Source organism: Oryctolagus cuniculus, chromosome 6 (genome assembly GCF_964237555.1).
Source record: "Oryctolagus cuniculus chromosome 6, mOryCun1.1, whole genome shotgun sequence".
Taxonomy (NCBI): domain Eukaryota; kingdom Metazoa; phylum Chordata; class Mammalia; order Lagomorpha; family Leporidae; genus Oryctolagus; species Oryctolagus cuniculus.
In genome coordinates, this window is record NC_091437.1 from 50,426,787 (window position 1) to 50,453,576 (window position 26,790).

The window sequence follows — 26,790 nt, forward strand, 5'->3', positions numbered from 1 at the left end:
ACTAAAATTGTTTTGATGCAGAAGTTCCTTAATAATTATGTTTTTAAAGAATTATTTATTTATTTTTGAAAGTCAGAGTTACACAGAGAGAGAAGGAGAGGCAGAGAGAGAGAGAGAGGTAGGTCTTCCATTTGATGGTTCACTCCCCAATTGGCCGCAACACCCAGAGCTGCACCTACCCGAAGCCGGGAGCCAGGAGCTTCTTCCAGATCTCCCACGTGAGTGAAGGGGCCCAAGTATTTGGGCCATCTTCTGCTGCTTTCCCAGGCCATAGCAGAGAGCTGGATTGGAAGTGGAGCAGCCGGTTCTTGAACCAGCGCCCATCTGGGATGCCGGCGGTTCAGGGCGGTTAACAGGGCGTTAACCCACTGCACCACAGCGCTGGCCCCCCTAATTTCTTAATGTGTAGAATTAGGTTGCTCAAGAGCTTTCTTCTCTTCTAATATAATTATAAATTTATAATTATAATTTTTAATAATTTTATAATTATAAATTTATAATTATAAATTTCTTGCTAAACACTGATTTAGCTACATCTCATTACTTTTAAAATGTTGTATATTTGTTGTAATTTGTGTTTCTCATTTTATTTTTTTTTAAATATTTATTTTATTTATTTGAATGACAGAGTTACAGAGGTCAAGCCAGAGAGAGAGAGAAGTATTCCATTGGATGGTTCATTTCCCAAATAACTGCAATGGCCAAAGCTGAGCTGATCCAAAGCCAGGAGCCAGAACCTTCTTCTAGGTCTCCCACACAGGTGCAAGGGCCCAAGGACTTGGGCCATCTTCTACTGCTTTCCAAGGCCTTAGCAGAGAGCTAGATCAGAAGTGGAGCAGTTGGGACTTGAACTGGCACCCATATCGGGTGCCAGCACTACAGGCCAGGGCTTTAACCCTCTGCGTCACAGTGTTGGCCACATCTCATTTTCTTTGTGATTTTTTTTTGACCCATTGTATATTTAGAACTCTGCTGTTTAATTTTCATGTTTCTTAATTTTCCAAATTTACCTTATTATTTATTTATCAAATATATATAATAGAAGAGAGATGAATATACGTATTGCTAAGTTGTTTGTTCATTCAACAATGGCAACTATGAGAGCAATCATTTGTTTACTATGTTTCTCACTTTTCTCTGTTCCTTACACACATTGACTGATTAATTCCTCATATTAACTCATGGAAGTTAGTGCTATCATTTCCCCAATTTTACAAATGAGAAAGTCAAAACCTAAAGAAGTTAAATCACTTGCCTCAAGACTGCACAAATGGAATTCAGGTACAATCTGATGCTCCTATCCTGTTTCTCCAGTATCAGTCTATCCTGAAGTCATCCGCTGTGTTTACCAAGAGGGTCTCAAATACTTTGGGCAAATGGGCTTTGTTGACTGTGGGGGTTGACTTTGGGTTAAGTTGGGTGCTTCTTGCATTTTCTTATTTCTACTTTAGAATTAAACTTTTTATTGTCTGCTGGTCAATTGTCCTTTTCCCATGAGAGTACTTAAAAAAAAATCTGTGATTTGTTACCTGAAGTTCATGGTGGGGTGTATATCTATCTTGTTTGTTTATTTATTTATTTATTTATTTATTTATTTATTTATTTTTTGACAGGCAGAGTGGACAGTGAGAGAGAGACAGAGAGAAAGGTCTTCCTTTTCCATGGGTTCACACGCCAAAGGCCGCTGTGGCCAGTGTGCTGTGGCCGGCGTGCTGTGGCCTGCACACCGTGCTGATCTGAAGCTAGGAGCCAGGTGCTTCCCCTGGTCTCCCATGCGGGTGCAGGGTCCAAGGACTTGGGCCGTACTCCATTGCCTTCCCGGGCCACAGCAGAGAGTTGGACTGGAAGAGGAGCAACTGGGACAGAATCAGGTGCCCTGACCGGGACTAGAACCCAGGGTGCCAGCGCCGCAGGCGGAGGATTAGCCTATCGAGCCATGGTGCCAGCCTATCTTGCTTATTTTACTTGCTAATTTATCATGAATGCTAGGTTTTCCTTTTGAGTTCTGCTATTTTACTTTGCATGTGCATCCTCAGTGGGATTTTATCCATGGAATTCCTATGTGGTTTGGGCTCAGTCTTTTCCCATTTCAATAAGTTTCTCATTTTCTCCTACTAGGTGCTCCAGGACCACTTGTTATGTTAATTTCTTGCCTTAAGAAAATAGGACCCTATAAGCACAGTGTATAATAGAACCCAAAGTCTTCAGAAGAAAGGCTTCTGGTTAAGAATTTTTCAGGACAGGCTTTCCACTACTGTATCCCCTGGAATATGAAGCTAGAGCAGCATTCCTGTTACCTCCCTGTACTGTAAGCATATAAAATATCATTTCACTGAGACTGCAGCCCTCTGAGTGTACTGAATTAAGGGTGTCTCATCTCCAAATCTCTGATGTAAACAGGCCCATGATCTGTCTTTCTTTGTGTAGCTATTAAAATAGAAGCTGAGATTAGATCAATCTCTTCATTACTCATCAAACCTGAGCATTACAGCACCGTCTCACTGTGTGTCCTTCCATCTTCATAATCTAAATTGTATTTTCTTTTCTTTTTTAACATTGAAATGCAGAGAGAGAAGAGAAGGGGAAGGGTAGGGGAAGGGAGAAGAAAGGAGCAGAGAGGAACGGGGAGAGGAGGGGAGAGGAGAGCAGATTGGAGAGAAGTCTTCCATACACTGAGTCACTGCCCAAACGCATGCAGATATCAGGGCTGGGCCAGGCCAAAGGCAGGAGCTGGGGCCTCAGTCCAGGACTCCTGTGTGGGAGGCAGGGACTCAAGTACTGGAGTGCAATCTCAAGCTCTGTAACTTAATATCATTATTGTGTGCGTGTGTGTTTGTGTGTGTGTGTGTCATGTGAGGTAATGTTCACGAGTTCCAAGGATCAAGGATTATATTTTTTAGGTATGAATATGTTTTAGGTACTGTTGTTCAGTTTACTACTGTGACCTTTGTGGATTTCAAAGTAGTTCTTTGCTCTAAGAAAACTTCTACCACAACTTGGGTAATTTGCACAGCCTTCCCTTTAGAAACGTCAGTGTTTGGAAGCTACTATCATTGACCATAAGGAATCCCATAATAGCCTGTTTATGCTTTTATTCTAATGAATCTGTGATTTTAAATTATTACTTTTAATTTTCTTTTTGAAGTCTGGTTTATATTTGATTACATTCCATTTGATCAATCTATCTACCTACCTACTACTTACCTAAAAATAAAACAATGTGCTAAATCCTAATGCATTTGCCCAAATCTGAGTTTGACTGGCTTTTGAGGTTTTACATTGCTTTATCATACTTAAAATAAGGGAACAATATTATCAACAATTTTTATATTTGCAAGTGTCAAAAAATAACTGAATAACTTAAACAGTCCAAGGAATTTGTTAATTCACATTAACAGAGAAGTCCAGAAAAAAGGTAACTGGATCCAGGCATTCAAGTAGTGACTTGTTTACTCAAAATTTGATCTCTCTATCTCTGGACGTTGATTTTGTACAGTAAGCTAATGGTAAAATGCCAACTAGATCACTGGCAGTTCTGGCTACCATGCTGTCTTCTCAGAACCTTGGTGAAATGAGCTTCACTGGTTTTTTGTTGTTGTTGTTGTTGTTGTTTTCAGTGATATCTAGAATTTACATTCAATGGGCTGTTCAGGGTCATAAACTCAACCGTGGATCATGCCAGATCCATCCAAACTGCAGGGATACAGAGTATAGAGTGTTGGTTCTCCTTTAAAAGTTAAAAAGCCATTGCCAGAAGACAGGAGACTACTTACTGCTCAGGCCACAGGAACAGATGTGATATGTAAAACATTACATGTGATATGCAAAACTTCACATATGCTATATGTAATCATAGTTTCAACTCTTATATTTTGCCTGAGGCTTATGAAATCAATCCTGTTGTTCTATAGACACATGTCAGGCTCTGTGTACACTTACGTTTGTTTATATTGTAGATAAAATTTGCCAGATGGGAAAAATCCATTGGCGCTGCGGAGCCGGAGAGTTGGCCTGGTGGAAGTGATCAGACGATGTGGGTAAATTCATCTTTGAACAAATGAATTAAATATGCACAGTAAATGGTTTAGTGCACAGCAGGAGAGTGCCGCCTAATCATTGGGGAAGAAAGCAAAGCAGCAGAGCCGCAAGCTTCACGCAGTCACTCCTGTGGTTGGGTGTGAGAGGTGGTGATAGCCAGGAGGCTAGCAGAGTGCTTTGTAGCACCGTGCTCGCCTGAGTGTGCAATATGTTAACTACAGCTGGGTCTGGCATAATCATCCCTGACTAATGGGAGGAGAGGGGAGGGGGTTCAAGTGCTGAATAAATAAATTACTTAATTACATATTATTGGAGAGAGGAACAGATGGTCAGCTTAGCCCATCTCCTGATGCCTTCGGCTTCCGAATGGGGAGTGGATCCGCGGAGACTGGAGCGAGTTGGGCACTTGATTCTGTTTATCTTCTGGTCCAACCGGAGGCCCGTGGTCTTAGGGAATAAACAGGCCTCATGTCCCTGAGGCTGAAAGGTACTGGGTGTTCTAGTGCCCATTCTAAGCTGAAGTTGGGCAGGCCTAAGCCGGTCGGCATTTTCCACTTTGCTAATTTTGGCACCAGATGGAGATGGGAATGGATTTTTTTTTCCTGTAAAATGGTTGAAAAGTGATTTTCAATTGAGGGTTTAATCAAATGTGAAAGGGGTAGTTGAGCATTTAGTTAATGTGCTCAGGAGCATAGCCTATCACCACACACCGTATGCTTGTTTTCCTCAGCTTTGAACGTCCCCAGGAGAATCCACTTCTTTTTCTGAGTGCTGGTTGCTCTGGTGTTACACTGAGGCATAGCTGGGTTTGTATCCTGGAAGCATTATGTCCGTTTTCAAATGCTTCAGTTTGGCATGGTAGGGTCTGCAAGAGCAGTGGTTTCCAAATGCTGTTTTGGGCATAGCTGCCAGGTTGGCTACAGCAGAATCACCTGGGTTCTCAGTTAACGTTACATATTGCTTAACTCCAAGCATAGAGATTTAGATTAAGTCTTGGGATCTGAGAATGCATATTTTTTAAATGTTCCACAGTGATTACAAAGCAAGGCTGGACATCATTATGTGTCAGTTGGGAAACAGGAAACTGATGGTAAACTAAGAGTTACTAAAGATATTTTAATAATGGCTTGTTCTCAAAGGTATAAACAAGTTTAAGGGAAGCTATTCAAAATGATGAAGTACCCAGGGCTAGCAACAGTGGCAAACAATTATCGGTGGAAGGAGTGGTTATTAGAACCGGGTGAAACTTGAGGTGTAAGAAGACTGTGGAAAACGACTGCCAATCTATCATCCAGCAGTGAGGAAAATAGGAGAATAAATGACCCAACACATCTCTCCTGTGACTTTAAACCTCTTGCCAGTGTTTTCATTGGCCAAATCCAAAGACCAGGGAGCCCAATTGATGTGATCCATAAAGGTCAGGCTCTTGAAATGCAAACAGGGTAGAGAAGTCTGGTGAACGTACCTGGAGACCAAATGAAACCTTTTCTAGTTAAGCATTTTTGTGCCAACTTTTGGACAGCTGCTATGCTGGTATGTTTCATTCTACAGACATGCTTCTTTTCTCAGTGTAAAATGGCCTCTATAGTTTCATCATGTAGACTGTGACCTCTTCAAGGGCAAGGGTGACGTCTCTTAGAATTATCTTTGTTTTTTAAAGATTTATTTATTTATTTGAAAGAGTTGAAAGAGTTACACAGAGAGAAGAGAGGCAGAGAGAGAAGGAGAGAGAGAGAGAGAGAGAGAGAGAGAGAGAGAGAGAGAGGTCTTCCATCCACTGCTTCACTCCCCAATTGGCCGAAACAGCCAGAGCTGCACCCATCCGAAGCCAGGAGCCAGGAGCTTCTTCCAGATCTCCCATGTTGGTGAAGAGGCCCAACCTGGGCCAACTTCTACTGCTTTCCCAGGCCACAGCAGAGAGCTGGATCAGAAGTGGAGCAGGAACTTGAACCGGTGCCCATATGGGATGCCGTCACTGCAGGCAGCAGCTTTACCCGCTACGCCACAGCACCGGCCCCAGAATTACCTTTTTGTGTTGTGCTCATGGACCAGCTAGTTCATATTTCTGGGCTTGGCAAGGGCTGGAAGCAGAATATTTTGTAAGATCATAATATTCTGCTTAGCTGTCAACTTTAAATTTAGCGACGTATTGGTAGGTTAGTCTATTCTTTCTTGCTAAGTAATTATAGATCCATCATTCTGTATCTATGAAATTATTTATACTTTCCAGGAACCTCTTTATATTTGTAACCAATATGGTCTTCATGCTGGCTATTCTTAACAATTTTTTTAAAGAAATCACATAGCTTCCATCTAAAATATTCCATTTGGTTGTAATACTCTGTTTTGGTTTTATTTTATACATTTCTTTCACTGTATTGAAAGCATACTTTTAATGGTCATTCGTAATTAAAGCTCCACATCAGAAGGATAGGATTACTTTGATTTTAGGATGTTGTGTGTGAAGATATGAGCAAGTCTTAAAACATAGCAAGTGAGGGCCGGCGCCGTGGCTCACTAGGTTGATCCTCCGCCTGCGGCACCGGCATCCCATATGGGCACCAGTTTCTAGTCCCGGTTGTTCCTCTTCCAGTCTAGCTAGCTCCCTGCTGTGCCTGGGAAGGCAGTGGAGGATGGCCCAAGTGCTTGGGCCCCTGCACCCACATGGGAGACCAGGAAGAAGCACCTGGCTCCTGGCTTCGGATTCTCGCAGCGCTGGCCGCGGCGGCCATTTGGGGAATGAACCAACGAAGGAAGACCTTTCTCTCTGTCTCTCTTTCACTTTCTGTAAACTCTACCTGTCAAATAAATTTTATATATATATATATATATAGAGAGAGAGAGAGAGAGAGAGAGCAAGTGAAAGAACCTTTCCAGAAATTATCCTTGGAGTCCCTGGGCATTTATCTGTAGCTTCTTTTTTATTTATTTATTCTTTTGACAGGAAGAATGGATAGTGAGAGAGAGAGAGAAAGGTCTTCCTTTTGCCGTTGGTTCACTCTCCAATGGCTGCCGTGGCCGGCGAGCTGCGGCCTGTGCACCGCGCTGATCCAAAGGCAGGAGCCAGGTACTTCTCCTGGTCTCCCATGGGGTGCAGGGCTCAAGCACTTGGGCCATCCTCCACTGCACTCCCTGGCCACAGCAGAGAGCTGGCCTGGAAGAGGGGCAACCGGGACAGAATCCGGTGCCCTGACCGGGACTAGAACCCGGTGTGCCGGTGCTGCTAGGTGGAGGATTAGCCTATTGAGCCGCAGCGCCGGCCCTATCTGTAGCTTCTATATTAATGCTCCAGCGAAGAAGTTACTGGTAGTTATAGTTCCCCTTCAGATCAGAAACAGACAGCTAAAAGACAAAGTCTTCCATATCAGCTGTTCATCAAGACACCTGCTCATCTGCACTTGGTAGACAACTGAGTCCTGAGTATTACACGATACAGTGTGCAGTACTAGTTAGGAGCAGAAATCCTGGAGAGACATTACCAGTATTCGAAGTACTCAACTGCTATCTGCTAACGATATGACTTTAGGCATCCAGTTACCTTCTTGGTTTCTCAGTTTCTACTTATGCAAAAAAATGCAAGAATTGTAGTTCCTATCTCATAAATACTTTGTGAAGAGTAAATGAGAATGCAAGCCAAAGCATTTTGTGTCCTGCATTTTGTCAGTGAGGTTGAGTTATTGGTACTCATTGTTCTTGGAGAGTTCAAGAGCTAAAGACATTGATTCAGGTAATTTATCTTGGCAAATCAGAAAATGAAAAGTAATTACAGTAAAATTTTCTTCCAGGTTTTCTTTCCCCTTTAAATAAGGTCACCATGCCCTTACAGACAGAAACTGCTTTGTGGGTCAGGAAAGATCCTCAGTGGAATTGTGAAGTTGGCATTTATTCCTGGGGCTCTTTTCTCACTGTTTCATAGTTTCTGTTTTGCATTAGAGCAAAGCTGGGACTGGAGTCAGCTCTTTATTCAGTCTTCTTAGTTTGGAATCTTTACCACTGAATTGTATTGTGATTTGGGCCAATGCACTTTTATCTTTGTGTGCTTCGGTTTCCTCATCTGCAAGGGAGATAAAAGTGGAGCCTTCTTCATAGCTGTGATGGGAGGATTATATTTGGGAGTTAATGTGTCTAGGGAGCTTAGAAATCTGGCAGATAGCCAAGAGGTCAAGGCATGCTAGCTTTACCTACTCTGAATTTTTTATAAATTTTACCCTTTTCTCTTTACTTTGTGTTTCTTATGTCTTCAAAAAATTTATACACAAAATCTGTCCTCAAATTTTTTTTTTTTCCTTTTCAGTATGTCTAAGTTCCTCAGGACTTTGACACTTCTAGAACTGGTTTAGGGCTAATCAGTGGGGTAGATGTGGTATAGCAGGTTAAGCTGCTGCTTGGGACAGCTATAACACATATTCCATATGGAACTATCTTTCAAATAAAAGAAATCCTTAAAAAAGTATTCTATTTGATGTTTAAATTCTGCTTGTCCTGTGATTACCATGAGGCTGGGGTTCTCTGCCATTCTATGGGAAACAGCAGTAGGAAAATTTGAGTACATGTCAAGACACACACACACAGCAAGACACACACATACACACACACGAAAAAATGTGTATCAAACAGCAAATTTTAACTTCTTCCATAGAGAATAGGGAGCTTGGTGGGTCTATATGAACTAAAGAAAGATAAGGAAATAAATCCACACTGATTGCTTCAGTGGGATGGGCGTGGTGTGTGAGATGACCAACCTTGGCTTTATGCAGCGTATAATAAATGTATGCAAGTCAAGAAAATTAGGAAAAAAAACTGTATGGTGGTTGAGAAGCCAGACTTTGGAGCCAGCTCTCAGGATTCTGCTTTTAGCTTCTCAGTTTCCTAGTTAGGTAGTCACAGGCCCCAGGAATTTCTTTGTATTCCTCAAATAAGGCCAATCTTTTCTCTTGCCTCTGGGCATTTGAGCTTGCTGTTTCTTCTTAACAGAAATCTCTTTTTTCCCATAATGTCCTGGCTGGTTTTATCTCATCTGTGAGTTCTTGCTGTGTTCAAATATCCCTCTGTGCACAGGATATTCTCAACCATTCTATGTCAAGTTTCCCTCACATGACTTTACCATGTTACCATGGTTAATTTGTGATAGAACTTGACATTTTCTAAAATTGTCTTATTAATTTCTTTACTTACTTAGTGTCAATTTCACTCAATGGAACATATCTTCAAAGAAAACTTGGACTTGCTATTTTTTTTCCTGTTTAGGAAAGCATTGAATATTCTCAATACTTTATCAATAAAAAAAGACAAAGTTACCCTCTATATGCCAGGGGACCGAGCCATAAAATGTAAAGTAGCCAGCTTGTGAAAACATGGTAAAGTTCAAATATGGTGAAGAATAAGAGATTGGGACTCAGCCTGGTACAGTAAATACCAATCATTTCAGCTACAACATGTTTCTCCCTTCCAGCCTTTGCAACTCCCATTCTTTCTGCCTAGAATGCCCTTTCCCAGTTATAGCCCTAGCTTATTCTCTCATTTTATTCTGTCTTTGCTAAAATATGACCCTGTAAGAGAGGTCTACCATAACTTTTCACTATAGCTTTTTTTTTTTTTTTGGTAGCACATATCACCATCTGATGTAATTACCTTGTTGTCTATTACCTACAAGAATGAAAGCTTATTTGAAGGCTGAGAGTGTTGGGTTTGTTGCTGTGTCTCTGGCATCGGTCTTAGCATGTAGTATACAGTGTTCGTGAAATATTGGAGGAATGAATGACTGAATTAGTGAGAGAATCAACTGTTTCCAAGAAGTATATTATTGGGGCTGGTGCTATGGTGTAGTAGGCTAAGCTTCCGCCTGTAGTGCTGGCATCCCGTATGCGCTCTGTTCATGTCCCAGCTGCTCCTCTTCCAATTCAGCTCTCTGCTCATGGCCTGGGAAAGCAGTGGAAGGTGGCCCAAATGCTTGGTCCCCTGCTTGTGCAAGGGAGACCCAGAAGAAGCTTTTGGCTCCTAGCTTCATATCAGCTCAGTTCCGGCCATCACAACCATTTCAGGAGTAGACCAGCAGATGGAAGACTTTTCTCTCTGTCTCTCCCTCTCCGTGTCTCTAACTCTGCCTCACAAATAAATAAAATCTTAAAAAGAAGCATATTATCTATTGTTTAGTAGAAATAACTTAGATAATTTTCATTATAAGTAATATTTTATTGAATACTTATTTGGTGCTTTGCTAACCATTGACTAATCTTATTGCCAGTTAGGGATTAGTCTGGTTTCTAGTCATGGAGGGATATGTACACATCATAAACACACAGAGACATGTACATATACACATACATTGCTACTACATGAGGGTACTTCAAACATTTTTTATAAAATGTAATTAAAAGGTTATTTTCGTGCAAGAATTGAAATGTATGCATAATTTCCTCATGCATATTCCATGAACTTTTTGAAGACTTAATGTATGCATGGATTTCTGAATTTTTTACATCAAAGTAAACTTATCTTTTAATTCCATTTCCATGAACTTTTAAAAGTGCCATCATATATGAATGTTCATGCACATTTGTGTATGAATGTATATGAGTGTATATGTGAATGAATGCCTGAGTTTTTGTTTGTGTATGTGTATGCAAAAGTATATGTGCGTACATTCTGTTTTGGCTCAGGAAGACATGGTTTCCTTCTCAATTTATCAGTGGAAAATATCTTTCTTCTACCCTAGGAGATGATGCCAAAAGGCAGAACATTGAAGGAGACAGTAGTTATCTACACATCAATGAAGAGACCTGACTATGGAGTAGTAGGGAAATTATTAATGGATTGCATAGTATTCCCCATAGACTTTGTAAAGGATTGGAGTTGCTCACTCCCAGTGGAATAGATTATAAGAAACACAATGGCCTTTGATGGGAGTTTAGTTCTCTCTTCCAGTCTTGAAAAGCAACTCTAATATACCCAAGTGGTCAACGTTTGTGATACTCCTATGTCTCTCTCTTAGGACTTTTGAAATATATATATATTTTTTGAATTTAGTTTTGCCTGAAAAATCTGCATTCAATTTGAATGAAATTGAATTTGTTTCAGGGCTCAAGCAGCATGTCTTCCATCTGAAGCAAAATGGAGATGAATTTCAATTAGATGTTCCCATTATAATCTGTCTCCACCTGTAGTTTTCATCAAAATTGCTAGGAAGTGTGATATAATGTATGATCAGAATTTGCCCACTGGCAGCAGTGTCCCATTATCTTAGTAAAAAAGCACAAAATAATTAGTCTGATGCATATAGATAGCAGCTTCTTACTGCGAGTGACTTTAATTGTGGTGAGTAATATATACAGAGTTTGAAACCTTATATATTTCCCTCCCAAGAAGACACCAATTACTAATTCAGTTGACAAAGTAACGATGTTTAAGAAGATTTAGTACAAACTGAACATCGTAGTCAATAGCCACTGTAAAGTGTCCATTTTATGGCCTTATTTTTGCCTGAGCTTAATTTATGGTAATTTGGTGGTTGCATACAGCCTGGAAGTATGCTGTTGGCTTGAGAGTTAGTACTTGGGTATTGCATAAATCATGGCTGAATGTTTTGGCTTCATCTAATGCTCTTCTTTCTCCTACAATTGGAGTTCTTTTCATCTTGTCTTTTCCCGGCCTCATTCCTATTTTGCTATTCATGGGGCTCTGTTAGCTCAGTATTTAGGAGATCACTATCTTCATAAAATGGCATCTTGCAAATGCCAGGTAGAGTGCTTCCAAATTTCAAAGGGAGGGAATTTAGCAAATCTTTTTTGTGGGATAGAAATAGTAACGAAGTTTATGTTTTAGCAACCCACTTTAAGTGCTTTAAAGGAAAATATAATTCCCTTTCCCTACCTTCCAATCTGCTCCTAAACTCTTATGTTAACATGAAAGTTGAGGTTTAAAGTATAATAATACACCTCAGAAATTCATGGGGAAAAGTTGCTACAGAAATTTTGAAATCCATGTATCATTTTTCCATAATATGTGTTTCCCATAAACTTTTATAGACTCTTTGTATAATCTGACATCTCTTTTTTTAGCACAGGTTTATATTAGTTATGTTTTGATTAATTTAAAATGTAGAACAAATATGCTAGCATGTTCTAGATCCATCAATAATCTACTTGGGAACTTATTTATACACACACACAAACACACACACACACATACCCCAAATAGCTATACTGTAGGATTTAGTTTAGGTGGCCAGTCTTCAAATAACTATACTTAATACTTCAGAAACTATGAAAAATTGCTCATCTACCTTTCTTTTTTATTCCTGTATGTGCAAATTTTGAATTTTTAGTTGTGATAAGTGATTAAAAATTTTAAATAATTAGATATCACATGTCTAATTGTGGACATCCATATTCTAAATGTTATGGGAAAACATGTTTTAACATTTATGTTCATCTTTTAAGTCTGTAACTTATTCGTTGTTGGAGAATAATTATATTTCTCTAGTTCAATTGCACATCTGATTTCCTTTGCTTATCTTCTAGTCCCAATAGCTTACATATGAATATAGATTGTCCAGCATGTCTATGTACATTATCACTTTTAATCCTTTTATCAACCTACCAATCTAGGCATTATTATCCACAACTTAAATGTAGAAACAAGATTTAAAATTAAAATGGAATTCCAATATATACAATGTTCTATAATTTTAAATGACAAATATTCATTGTTGGAAATTTGAAAAGTGTCTGAAATATCCAAATATTGCTAAAAAGACTGACCAGAAATGGAATAAAAAATATAAAAGGACCGGCGCCGCGGCTCACTAGGCTAATCATCTGCCTGCTGTGCCGGCACTCTGGGTTCTAGTCCCGGTTGGGGCACCAGTTCTGTCCCAGTTGCTCCTCTTCCAGCCCAGCTCTCTGCTGTGGCCAGGGAGTGCAGTGGAGGATGGCCCAACTGCTTGGGGCCCTGCACCTGCATGGGAGACCAGGAGGAAGCACCTGGCTCCTGGCTTCGGATAGGTGCAGCACGCCGGCAGTAGTGGCCATTTGGGGGATGAACCAACGGAAGGAAGACCTTTCTCTCTGTCTCTCACTGGCTAACTCTGCCTATCAAAAAAAAAAAAAAAAAGATAAAAGACACAATTACCAATATCAATAATAAATAAGTGAAATAAACTGAAAGCATGCCATTGTAAAAATTAGAAGTAAGAATAAGAAAGGAAGGAGGAGGGATGGTAGGAGCATGAGTGGGGAGAGAGGATAGAGTGAGAAGTATCATTATGCTCTTAAATCTGTATATACAAAATACACAAAATTTTCTCACATTATGTAAATAAAAATTAAAATAAAAAGAATAAATAAGTAGATAAGATTACAGACTTCACTGACATTTCAAAGATAATGAAGTAATCTTTTTTTTTTTTAATTTTTTTTTTTGACAGGCAGAGCCAGGTGCTTCTCCTGGTCTCCCAAGCCGGTGCAGGACCCAAGCACTTGGGCCATCCTGCACTGCACTCCCGGGCCACAGCAGAGAGCTAGACTGGAAGAGGGGCAACCGGGACAGAATCCAGTGCCCCGACCGGGACTAGAACCCGGTGTGCTGGCGCCACAAGGTGGAGGATTAGCCTATTGAGGCGCGGCGCCGGCCGATAATGAAATAATCTTATAAACCACTTAATGCACACAAATTCAACAGCAGATAAAACATATGAATTCCTTGCAATGCCAATTACCAAAGCTCACTGAAGATAAATCAGGTAATTGGAAATGTCCTATTGGTATTAAAATCAAATTCATAATTAAAAATAGTCTGTAAAAGAAATCTGCAAACCCAGGTGATTTCACTGGTGAATTCTTGCAAACATTTGAAGAAGAATTAACACAAATTATATTCAATTTCTTCCAGCAAAGAATATTTCCCATCTCATATTATTTATGTAGATTTATTCTGATGTGAAAACCAGAGAAAGAACATATAGGGAAAGAAAATTTGAAAGCAATAAAACTGAATCCACCATGAACAGAAAAGCAAAAGTTGCCCATAAATTATTACCAAATGGGATCTATTATGTATAGAAAAAAATACAATATGATGGCTTGAGTCCTATAGTGGGTATATAAATCTGGCTATTATCTAAAACTTAACTTAATACACCGACACTATAAAGAAGAAAGTTTATCTGATTTTATTTGCTAAAATTCAATATCCATTTATGGTAACACCTCAAAAGTTAAGAATAGAAGAGAATTTCTGTAAACTAGTGTTGTATAGCTACACAAACAAAAACTATAGCCCAAATCATATCTTTAATCACAAAGGCTTTTTCTCCCTGAAGTTCAGAAACAAGGAAATTCTTTTCTATCCTACCACTCTAATTCAAGACTCTACTAGAAAGCCTAGTTAGTACAAAAGACAATACAGAGACTAAAAGACATGTATTACAACAGAAGAAACCAAACTGTCCTTATTTGTAGACAACGTAATTGTCTACACAAAGAATTCCAAATTTCAGGACATTTACAAACAATAACCCAAATAAGCCAAACAGAAACTCCTAGCACTAGTAAATTAGTTCCCAAAGTCACAGGGTACTGGACCAGCACTTTAGAAATAAGTTAGATTCCCTAATATTATCACGGTTTAATGATAAACCAAATTATAAAAGACAAGTAAAAAATCCAGGGAAAGTATCTCCCAAAATATAACCTAGGAAAGATATAACATGGTATGTTAAGGAACTTTATTCTGGAAGTTCAGATGCTGCTGAAAGAAATCTAAGATGATTTAAATAAAGTAAAAAAACTGTATTCATAAATAGGAAGGCCCAGCATAGTGAAGATTTAACTTTTTCTCAAATATATCTCTGGATTTAAAACAACTTCAGTAAAAAAAATCTCAGAAAGATTTTTCTGGATATTGACTGATATTGATATTTCTAGATATTGCCTGAGTCTAAAATTTATATGGGAAGGCAAGGAACTGAAATAGTTGCATGTTGAGAATTAAGAATGAACTTAGAGAAGTCAAAACTATACATTTTAAAACATACATAAAGTCGTAGTATTCAAAATAGTGTAGGATTGCCAAAGACCTATACGGATATCAGTGGAACAGGGTAAATTCTAGAAATAAACAAACAATTATGACAATTTGGTTTATTTGCACTTGAATCATTTTATTTTAAAATAAATTATGTTGTATAATAATATTGAGAATATCATACAAAATTTTCATTATGTCTTATGCTTTTTATTTTTAGCATTTCACAGTGGTATGGTACAAAAATTAGTGAATCAATACTAACCCATTAGTATTAACTAATGTCTACACTTTTCAGATTTCTTTAGCTTTTACCTAATATCACTTTTCTGTTCTAGGATCCCATCCATGACACATTAAATTTAATTTTCATCTCTCAACATTTTGATTACTGAAACAATTTCTCAAACTTCCCTGCTTTTTTAAATGGCCTTAACAGTTTTTGAAGAGTTCTGGTTATATATTTAGTATAATGCCCTCAGTTTGGATTTCTGCGATTTTATAGTGGCAAGATTTGGGTTATGTTCCTTTAGGAAGAGAACCTTAGAGGTAAAATGTCATTTAAAAAAATATTTATTTATTTGAAAGACTTACAAAGACAGAAGGAGAGATAGACAGGTCTTACATCTGCAAGTTCACTGCTGAAGTGGCCACAATGGACAAGGCTGAGCCAGGCAAGAGTCAGGCGCTTCATCTTGGTCTTCCACATGGGTGGCAGGGACCTAAGTACTTGGGCCATCTTCTGCAGTTTTCCTAGTCACACTAGCAGGGAGCTGGAACAGAAGTGGAGCAGCTGGGACTCAAATTGGCAACCATATGGGATGCTGGCATTGAAGGCAGTGGCTTTACCTGCCACACCACAAAGCTGGCCCCAACATGTCATTTTAACTCATCATTTTGAGGGCACACACTAACAAAATGCCTGATCATTGTTGATGTTGACTTTGAGTTCTCACCACAGTGTTCCTCAGGTTTCTGTACTACGAAGTGGCACCTTTTCCCCACCTCTCTACGCTTTACTCTTTGGAGGGAAGTCGTTAAGGCAAAGCCCACACTTAAAGAAGGGGGGGGGAATTATATTCACACTCATTGAGGGCAGACAATGCAAATAAATTATTTGAACTTCTTATATATTGAAGAGTTGTCACTTATCCTCATTTATTTTATTCAGTAATTTATTCTATCCTTTGTGGGTCCTTGAATATTTATTTTATATTTTGGGATAAAATCAATTCAGAGCTTTTTTTATTTTGTTATTCAAGTTTTGTACACTGTAAGCTCTTTTTAAAAATTGTTTATTTATTTGAAAGGAATCTTTAAAAAGTTTAACATATAGGAACAGAAAGTGAATGGTGCTTACCATGGACAGGGAAAGAGGAAATTGAGAAATGTAGGCCAAAGAGTACAAAGCTGTACTTGAACAGTAAGAATAAGTCTAGGGATCCAGTGTACAGCATGATGACTGAAATGCAAATGCACTGTACCTTTGTAAAGGTTTATTATTTGTTGTAACATTAAATAATCTGCACTGGCATTTTCATTTGCTTTTAAATTTGGTAAAAAATTTATTTATTTGAAAGTCAAAGTTACTGAGAGAGAAGGAGAAAGAGACCTTCATCCACTGGTTCATTCCCCAAGTGGCTGCAACAGCTAAGACTGAGCCAGGCCAAAGCAGGGGCCAGGAGCTTCTTCCAGGTCTCCCATGTGGGTGATAGGGGCCCAAATATTTGGGCCATCTTTTGTTGCTTTCCCAGGCACATTAGCAGGGAGTTGGATCAGAAGTGGAGCAGCTGGGACTCAAACCAGAGTTCACATGGGATGTTGGCATTGCAGACAGTGGCTTAACCCACTATACCACAAAGCTGGCAAATGTAAGCTCTTTTTAAAAAGATTTCTTTCTTTCTTTTTTTTTAAAGATTTGTTTTTATTTATTTAAAAGGCAGAGTTAGAGAGGGAGAGAGAGAAAAATCTTCCATCCACTGATTCACTCCCCAAGTGGCCTCAAGAGCCAGGGTTATGCCAGGCTGAAGCTGGGAGCCCAGAGCTTCTTCTGGGTCTCCCATGTAGTGTACACTTGGGTCATTTGCTCTTGCTTTCCCAAGCTGTTAGCAGGGAGCTGGCTTGGAAGTGGAGTAGTCGGGTCTCCAACTGGCACCTATTTGGGATGTTGGCATAGCAGGTGGTGGCTTAAAATGCTACGCCATAACGCTGGCCCGAAAGGTTTATTAGGTTTATTTACTCTAAAGGCAGAGAGAAAGAGAATTTTTATCTACTTATTCAATCCCCAAAAAGCCACAAGAGCTGGGTGTGGCCAGGCTGAAGCCAGGATCCTGCAACTCCATCTGAGTCTCCTATATTAAGGACTGGCCATCATCCACTGCCTTCCCAGGTGCATTTGCAGGAAGTTGGTCAGAAGTGGAGCAGCCAGGATTCAAACTGACACTCTGATACAGGATGCTGGTGTCCCAAGCAGGGGCTTAAATCACTCCTTCACAAAGTCACCCTCTCTTGTGAACTCTTTTCTTTCACTCTCATTTCTCTTTTATAAATGAGGAGTCTCCTTGACTTTGGAATGCACTTTTTTTTTTTAAAGGTGTATTTATTTATTTGAAAGGTGGAGTTACAGAGGCAGAGACAGAGGCAGAGAGAGAGTGAGAGAGATCTTCCATCTGCTGGTTCACTCCCCTAATGGCCGCAATGGCCAGAACTGGGCCATTACAAAGCCAGGAGCCTGAAGCTTCTCCTGCATCTCCCACATAGGTGCCGGGGCCCAAGGACTTGGGCCATCTTCCACTGCTTTCCCAGGCCGTAGCCAAGAGTGGAGCAGCTGGTCTCGAACCAGTGACCATATTGGATGCTGGCACTGCAGGCCAGGGCTTTAACCTGCTGCGCCACAGTGCTGGCCCCTAAAATTATAAAAATTTTAAAAGAAATCTTTATAGCTTGAGGTTAAACAAAGGGTACTTCAGTGGAACTCCAGAAGGAGGATTCCCAGAAAATGCTGATTAATGGGGCTTTACCAAAATTAAAAACCTGTCCCCCAAAAGTCAATTATGAATTGAAAAAAATATTTGCAAGGCAAATGTACAAAAAAGAATTTGTATACAAAATATATAAAGACCTCAAAATTCAGTAAGAAGGAAACTAGTTACAGAATTGGCAGACTTGGACTGACACTATAGACAAATGACACAAGAAAAATGTTCACCACAATTAGCCAACAATGCGAACACATGATCTGGCCACTTAATATGTCTCTAAATTCTTCTGCTACATTTTTCTGGCTCATTTATTTCATTTCAGCCACACCAAAATCTTTACTGTTCCTCAAGTAAAACATATATAGTCTTGATCTCTACCTGAAATGCACTTTTCCAAAATATATGCGTTGCTAACTCTCACCTCCTTCAGATTTTGTTCAAATGTCACCTCCCTTATGGAGTCTACTATCTTACCCTATTTAAATTACAATCTCCCATCCTTGAACTCCCAGTTCCGCTTTACATTTCCTTTATCATAGTATTTATCATACTCATTCAAGTTACATAGTGTACTGACTATATTACTGCTTATACTTATTATTTTTATCTAATAATATCTAAATTTTATGGAGGTAGAGACTTGAGGTATTTTTTTCTATAGATAGGTCCCAGTACCTAGCATGTAATGGATGATCAATAACTATTTATGACCTGTAGAAAAAAAAAACAACAAAGTCACTGATTTTACGTAATTTTGATATTATGAAGTTTGAATATCAATATTTTACCCTTTAAAATATTTATTTATTTATTTGAAAGGCAGGAACTCCATCCTGGCTCCTGCAGGACAGAGGTGACAGGGGCCCAAATATTTGGACCATCTTCTGCTGTCTTCTGAGGCACATTAGTGGGAAGGTCGATCAGAAGCAGAATAGTTGGGACTCAGACCAGCAATCTGAAATGGGACGCTGGACCACAATACCAGCCCCCATTTATCATTTTTTTGTACCTTTAAGTCCTTGTTAATTTAGTATGTAGCTGTAGTAGTTGCAGGGCTAGTTATTTGTAAACACAGAAATGCTGCTAAATTTTTCTGAATCTGCATTAGGATAACATGATTTTTGCACAGAAGCCCTAGGTATAAGATTTATGACTAAGTGTACTGCTTTCTCAGTATTGCTTTATATTTCTATATCTGTTTGCATTTCCTCCCCTTTCTTCTTACTTTTTTGTGTGAATTTATATAACTAAGCTACAAAAATGATATTATCTCTTTCCACAGTATGAAATATGCTGTCTTTAAAAGCTCAGGAGTTTAAGCTCATGTTATTAAATACACTCATAAAAGTAGTTTGCTTTTGGAAGGAACAGATGATATTGAAATAGACATGCTTTGCCTTTTTACTTCATTTAAAATGTGAAATTAGGACCCAATAACACAGGTGGGATTTATCAGATGCAAATAAGTAAATGTTCATTTTCACTGGACATATTAGTAAGCTCACAGAAGCAGAAAGCGGGCCAATTTAATTTTTACCTTGCTGCTTATGTTCAAAATTGAAATTTTTGGATATATCTTCAATGATAAGAAAAGGATTCAAAAATATTTGTTTTTATTAGGTGTCACTCAGAACATTTATTATGGGTGTCTCAGCTCCTAGTTCTTTGCTCAAACTCATGTTTACGAATACAGATATGTTTTCTACACAAAATGAATCAAGTGGCATAGATTTTAAAATCTTATTTTGAGAAGCTTTTAGATTTAAATGGTCAGTTATTCTTTGATGAAGTGTTCAGAAAGCAACAGAATGAGCTCCAGCTTTGGAGACACAAAGCCCTGGGATTTGGTGGTGGTGAGAAAAATCAAAGAGCATCCTTGACCTCCTGGTGAGTATAGCCCAATGAGAGTGGGTGGAGGAGGTCATTAAAATGATCCCAGTGACATATAAGAGCAACAAGGTCAATGAGAGGGAGCAATAGAATGAATTGGAAGGTGTGAGAATTGAGTTGTCTGGGGAGTACAGGGCAGGTACATGTAAGGAAATGATGCTTGCATTGGATTTTGAAGGGTGGTGGATTAATAGGGGTCATGAGATAGAGTTTGGAGGAGTTTCTAGCAGGAAGTTTGCAAGGTGGAAAGGAACATTGAAAAGGCTAATGGGAGAATAAAGAGCCAGTAAAAAAAAATGCTGTTAGATAAGAGGAGACAAAGGCTAGACCATGCCTCACCTTAAAATTGCCAGTAGGAATCTTGGTCTAGCTCTAAGAAATAATCTCTAATGGCTTTGATAAACCAGAGGACGATTTTACACTGAAGTCAGATGTTCAGAATTGTATTTCAAAAATGTCACTACACAGGCCCAAAGTGAAAAATCAACTGGAGAAAAAGAAGCTAGAGTGGGAAGAGGCCAGTTAGAAAACTGCTTAGTGATAATAAGGTAATTGATGGTTTCGAATGAGGTGGTTTGGACTAAATCAGTTAAAAGGTGATTATAATAATCCAGGCAGGAGGCAAGGGTGTTTTGGGCAGAGAAATGGTAGAAGAGATTGAGAAGGATGAATATGTTTTTTGTCGCTGTCTCCTTTCTTCAATGTCATGTGGACCAGTCTAGATCGTCCATGTCACAGATTCAATGAATTAGTTGCCTAATGCCAACTGAAATGAAGTTTTCAGGCATGACTACGTTTAGTAGGTTCCATTTTGGAGATCCAAAAGAGTTTAGTCCTTTTACGGACTGATATTTCCGGCAGGAACTTCCTGCAGTTTTAAGAAAGATGGCAGGATGCTGTGGGCAATGACAGGGCAGATAGATAATCAGTCAAAATTGCAAGCAAACACCGGTAAAGGAGGACCCTTGACTCAGAAACTGTGGCGATGGCTGGCAGCTAGCACAGCAGCAGGAGGCAGGGAGGCAACAGACAGCCTAGGCAGATGTTCTGCTAAGCTCCTCCATCTGGATGGGGCTTTGTGATTCCCATGCTCTTTCCCAGCTATATAGGAAGCAAGTGCCAATGATGCATCTTCATTAGGATAAACAGGATCTTGGGTAAAGGAAAAACAATTGTCACTTACTGAAATCCCAGGGTCAGTGAGAACCCAAATATTGTACTGACAGCACTGTTGTACAGTGATAGGGCCATGATCTATTCAGCATGCATTTTTTCTAAAGAAGACTTGTTGATGTCATTGAGAGAAATCACCTAGTCCCAACCTGTTTCTATATACGGATGAAATGTGATTGCTGCCTTAATGAGCACTGAGATGTGCCAGGCACCCTGTGCTCTGCCTTCACACCTTTCCTCCAACTTCTCAGATCTCCTTCCCTTCCTCTCCCCACATCAGCCACAACAGTCTTCTCATTGTTCCTTGAAGACGCTGAGCATGTTGACATATCTCACACTTTCTCTTCTCTCTTTCTAGAATTCCCCTCTTCCAGATATGTATGTGCTTTTTCTGTTACTTTAATAGGCCTCTACTCAGATTAATCTTCAATTAGAGTCCTTCCTTGATCACCCCTCCCAATTTATCCTTAGTAACACCTTTTGTTACTCTCTGGCCCTTTGTCCAGTTTTTTTTTTTCTCTGCACTGTCTAACTATGAAGTGCACACATATTTGTTTATTTGTTTGTCTCTCCAGTTAGATGCAGGCTCAGTGTTGTGGAGATTTTGACGGTGTTCCTCACTATGCTGCCCTCAACATCCAGAACAGTAGCTGTGCAGAGTAGGTCCTCAAAAAGTATGGAAATGAATGACCCAATGGATCTTATTTAATATTCAGAGCACAATCTGAGAAGTAGGTATTATTGTTGTCCAATTTGACAGAGGAGGAAACAAGATTAAGCATTTTATACAAAATCAAACACATATTGATTTTAGAGTCTAATCTTTTTACTTAAGCTATTCTGTCCCATTTTAATCTTTGATTTTCTCTGTATCAGCTAAACTGAGAGATGGATCAGAAAATACTACTTAGCCTTATTATCAAAGCTGTCCTTTTGCGAGGCCCAAGGATATGTAACAGAGAAAGAGAAATGGTATGGCTATTGGCTGGTTAAAAGAAAACCTTTTTGAGACTGAAGGTAGGGATAGATAAGAGAATATTCTCTGAGTATTGATGGATCTAAGTTGCCTCTGTTTTGGTTACAAGAGAAAAGGTACATGTTTATGCGTCAAAGCAGATGCTTGGCGGGATGTTTCCCCTGGGGAACAGGCTATGGTCTTTCTAGGCAAAGGGTAGATGAGGGAAACTGAAGATAAATGTCCAGGGCATTCTCAGACTCTACCCAGATGTCTTCTAGAAGGAAAATCATAACCTGTCTCCCAAAGAGGAAGCTCTGGAACCCCATTTCCTTCTTTAGCATTTTGTGCATTTAGAGGCAGAATGATGAGGATTTAATGATGTGAGGCTTTCTTTGTGTAAATAACGGGGACATTCTGAAGCTTACAAGTAGTAATGAACATAAACTCCGCTCCCTAAATGCAGGTGTGCAGTGTCATCTGTTCACACAGAACCTCATCTATCATATATTAACTTTTGGTGGATGCCACTTCATTAAATTTAATTCCTTATCTCTCAATTCTGGGTTAAGTTGCATAGAAAACCAGATACTTTGCCCACAAAGGATGTAAGCTGCTGACTCTTTGGGAATCTTTATTGTGAATATGTCCTTAAGTGGTTATTTTTTTTTGTATTGCTGTTTGCAAAAATATTTTTTTCTTGTTAACAAGCATGTTGCCAAATTATATGCATTTCAAATAATTTTGCCAGCTTAGAAAATTAGAACTGTAGATGTAGTGAATAATAAATTAAAAATGAAATCAGGACTTAGTAAACTTGAATGTTGAAATGTTGGAAGAATGTGATATTACAGTTAATTAAAAAATTTTCAGGGCCAGCGCTGTGGCACAGTAGGTTAATCCTCCACTTGTGGCGCTGGCATCCCATTTGGGAGCCGGTTGTAGTCCCAGCTGCTACTCTTCCAATCCAGTTCTCTGCTGTGGCCTGGGAGAGTGGTGGGGGATGGCCCAAGTCCTTGGGCCTCTGCCTCCTGGCTTCAGATCTGCGCAGCTCCAGCCGTTGCAGCCATTTGGGGAGTGAACCAATAGATGGAAGACATTTCTCTTTGTTTCTCCTTCTCACTGTCTGTAACTCTACCTCTCAAATAAATAAATAAAATCTTTAAAAAAGTTTTTTTCTTTGGTTAGCTTTGAGTTTGGCATCTTGTTCCTTTTTTCTAACTCTAAAAATCATTAAAATGTTTGAGTTTCCCCTGTCATTAAAAACAATATAATAAACATAATAAAATTAATCATTAATTGGGCTGGCGCTGTGGCTCACTTGGCTAATCCTCTGCCTGCGGCACCGGAATCCCATATGGACACCAGGTTCTAGTCCCGGTTGCTCCTCTTCCAGTCCAGCTCTCTGCTGTGGCCCGGGAAGGCAGTGGAGGATGGCCCAAGTGCTTGGGCACCTGCCCCCGTGTGGGAGACCAGGAAGAGGCACTTGGGTCCTGGCTTCGGATCAGCATGGCTCCGGCTGTAGCGGCCATTTAGGGGGTGAACCAGCGGAAGGAAGACCTTTCTCTGTCTCTCTCTCACTGTTTGTAACTCTATGTGTCAAATAAATAAATAAAAAATCTTCAAAAAAATTAACCATTAATTAAAAATGCTAACATTCATTAGACAAATAATTCTAATTTATCAATTTTTGTTTATTACAGTAGCTAGAAGGTTGGCTTAAGTGTTGATTGGTTATATGCTGTATTTATAATATTTTAAGTTTACCTCTACAATTACTTTAGGTTTTAGGCAAATGAGAAAAACTAAAGCTCAGTTAAAGTGATGGCAATTTGAATCTTGAAGCTCTACTGTGTTTTTAGTTTGCCTAGGAAATACTGATTTTTCTCAGTTTCCTGTTCCTCTTAAATATCAGCTTAAGATTGCAACAGTCCTTTATTTTAACATTATCCCAAAATTTTTCAAAGTGAGCCAGAACCTCAATTTTAATTGTAGTTCTAGGATTGGTTAAACAATTTAAAAAAATCACAATTGAAAATAAAAATGAGTGGATTAGAACAAAAATGAATGAAATTTGTAGTTTACCAAACTTGTTAACTATGCACACTTCTATTTTTGTCGGCTGTGTGCACATCTCAACCACTACATGTTGTCCAAGTAAAACAAATACACAGTTTACATAATTTTTTATCATGGTGATAGTATGTAGTACCTTATTAGTTTTATTTAATGAATCTTTATGTGGCACTCACCATATGCCTGGCATTATCTAGCAGCCTGATAGGTATTAAGTCTCTTCACCAATCCTTATTAACAGCCTTTTCAGATAGGTACTGTTATCCTTATTTGCACCTTAGGAAATGGGACAGAGAAGCTACACATTTTTTCCATTGTTAACCTACGCATAAATGAAAATTGTGATGTGAAATCTCCACAGTATGTACTTTGAACAACCATTGTAAGCTGTCAGCCTTGGTTGCTTAAAAGTTAGAAGTGTTTGGGGCTGGCGTTGTGGCGCAGCGGGTTAAAACCCCAGCCTACAGTGCCGGCATCCCATATGGGCTGCTCCTCTTCCAGTCCAGCTCTCTGCTATGGCCTGAGAAAGCATGACCCAAATTCTTGGGCCACTGTACCCACATGGGAGACCCAGAGGAAGCTCCTGGCTTTGGGTCAGCTCAGCTTTGGCCACTATGGTCATTTGGGGAGTGAACCAATAGAATGGAAGACCTCTCTCTCTCTCTGGCTCTACCTCTCTCTGCAACTCTTTCAAATAAATAAAATAAATCTTTCTTTAAAAAAATATGGAAGTGTCCAAATGTCAATTTCCAGTACCCATCAACATTTGGGACTATTAATACTAGGAATGAGATGAATTTTTTGACCTCTCTCTCTCTCTTACCTCAAGAATATACAATGAATATTTTATAAGTATGTGCATTTGTTCATGTTATATTTACACACATACTGCCATAAAAATCTAGTTTTGATGGCTTTAGAGTTCTGACATTTGCTCACAAGTTGTCCTCTCCAAGGATTTAGACATTTCCAGATACAAGGGGCTAATGGTAATGTTTCAGTCCTTAGCAATGTGTAGCTCGTATTCATTATGGTGTTTCTGCATTGTTAGGTGCTTATTGCCTTTCTGTATCCCATGCAGTTCCACATTCCATATGAATCAGTGAGGTATGCATGCTTACCTTATATTGTGGTTAATTTATTCTAGCCAAGAAGTATCATTTCACCTACACTTACTCAGAATTCTCTCCATGAAATAATAGAACCGCCAAAATTCTAATTAAAACTTAAATGTAAATAAACAGGTTGCTTTATTTGTTTTATAAAACTAATTTCATACTGTTTTTATTTTTTTATCCCCAGAAGCAGACAAAATTTTTTTTTTTTGAAAAATCATCTTTCTAATCGTGTTAGCTGGGACTCCTCTACCTGAAAATAATCTCTGGTAGATATAAATGCAATCAGTTCAGAATTTTGATCCCTCTTGAGGATGGTTTCTCTTGGGCTTATCCTTAGAGTGCATGAATTTTTGGTTTGGTCCCTCGGGATGCTGGCACCAGCCACATCTGCTACACCATGTGGAACCTGCCACAGCAAACGCCATTGTTGTCTAATTATGAAGTTCTTACTCTCTGAGATCTCCTTGTCTTGACACAATTTTTCTCATGTTATCTGTTCTCATTAACACCTATGCTAGAATATTGTAGTAGAATTTTAAAAGTAAAATGATTTAACAGATGTTTCTTACCCAAGGACCACAATAAATGTAGCTTATTTAAGGGGAGAGGGACACTTCACTCAAATAAATGTTGTAGAAAGGGGTCAGAATACTGAAAAGAGGATTTGGTAAGAATTTCTTAAGAGGTTTTACTAAATCTGTAATTAGTTAAGATTCATTCATTTTTTTTTTCTGGTATGTGGTAGCTAACACAGAGCACAAAAAATGTATAGGAATGAAATGTGTATCTTGTGATTTGGTTGTTGTTTTTAGCCCTGTCTATACTCCTGTAAAACTGTGGTCTTTCTACTTTTTACTTGTTGGGTATTATGGTTAGTGGTGCTCAAACCCTGTAATTATAGAGTGGATTAAAATTATGTTTTTGCCAAAATTAAAGAAAAAAAGAAAGGAAGGAGGAGGGATTGAGAGAGGGAGAGATGATGAGAGGGAAGTAGAATTACCTTCTTATAATTGCACCTATGAAATACATGAAACTTGTTTTCTTTATATTAATAAAATTTTAAAAATAAATAAATAAACCATAAAAACAATCTCCCCTAAGAAACACAACTGAGAGACACACACACACAGAATAGATTCATTTTAAGGAATTGCTCACATGAGTGTAGTTTTGTGGATTGTGGTGTGAGTTAAATATTTGATGAAGAAAGCAGGCTGAAGAATCAAGAAAGAGCTATAGTTTAATTTTAATATCAGCATATTGGAAAACCAGAATGAATCAATATTACACATGAAGTCTGAAGGCAATCTGCTGGAGAATTTCCTTGGGTTTGGAGGAGGTCAGCCTTTTCTTAGGCTTTCAAATGGTTGGAAGAGGTTCACCCACTATATACGGGGTCGTGTTTTACTCAAAGTCCATAATTTGAATGTAATTCCCAATTAAAAAAAAAAAAAAACCTTGAAGAAACATCCAGAATAACGTTCAACAAAATATCAGGGCATCATGACCCAACCAAGTTGACTCGTAAAATTGACTA

At 38.9% G+C, this 26,790-nt stretch overlaps 1 long non-coding RNA gene across 1 annotated transcript in view; it reads left to right on the forward strand.

The window, feature by feature from the left end:
- Window positions 1-3,954: 3,954 nt before the first annotated feature.
- LOC103347954 (uncharacterized) overlaps window positions 3,955-26,790 on the forward strand; it is an 85,328-nt gene continuing 62,492 nt past the window's right edge. The window contains exon 1 of the long non-coding RNA XR_007918530.2: window positions 3,955-4,033. This is a non-coding gene — a long non-coding RNA (uncharacterized lncRNA). The remainder of the gene's footprint in view (window positions 4,034-26,790) is intronic.